Raw genomic sequence first — 632 nt, 5'->3', positions numbered from 1 at the left:
ATGCAATAAATGCAGATTTATTTATTAAATATAGAAGAAATATATTTCTAGATTTATATTCCTACTCATAGATTTCAAATAGTTTAACTAATTTGCTATCAATCACACCACTAAACATCTGAGACCAAACTTTGTTCTTGACTTTTATGGAGTTACTCTCTATTTATATGAAATCAATCCTAGAATAAGAAGCGTTTGCTCCCTGTAAGACTCTTTGACTTGTATGGAACTATTTCAAATTTACACTAGCATAAATCAAAACAAAGTTTGCTTAAATTCCCCTTACAAATGAGGGGGAAAAGGTGATAACCGCTGTAAGAAGTTTCAACTAATGATGTACTCATATGCCCTTTTGACCTTAAGTAACGAGCTCCAGAAAATATTTGTTCTTAATTCAGTCTCATCTATATTCTTCAAAAATAAGTTCATAAATACTTTTCAATATAGCAAAACTTAAGAAAAAGTCCAAAGTTTTACATATATCATGTAGGCAAATAGATGAGCCTGGAGAATCTGCAATATTCATAATCTTAAAAAATATATATATTTAATGTGTTTTTTGACTAGCTAGCAAATGGTTGGATTATCCTTATCTTCTGATTATCAGTGTCTTGTACATACACAAATAGTAT

This window comes from Apteryx mantelli, chromosome 9 (genome assembly GCF_036417845.1).
Source record: "Apteryx mantelli isolate bAptMan1 chromosome 9, bAptMan1.hap1, whole genome shotgun sequence".
Lineage (NCBI taxonomy): Eukaryota > Metazoa > Chordata > Aves > Apterygiformes > Apterygidae > Apteryx > Apteryx mantelli.
The sequence above is the reverse complement of the archived record's forward strand: the minus strand, read 5'-3'. Positions refer to the sequence as shown.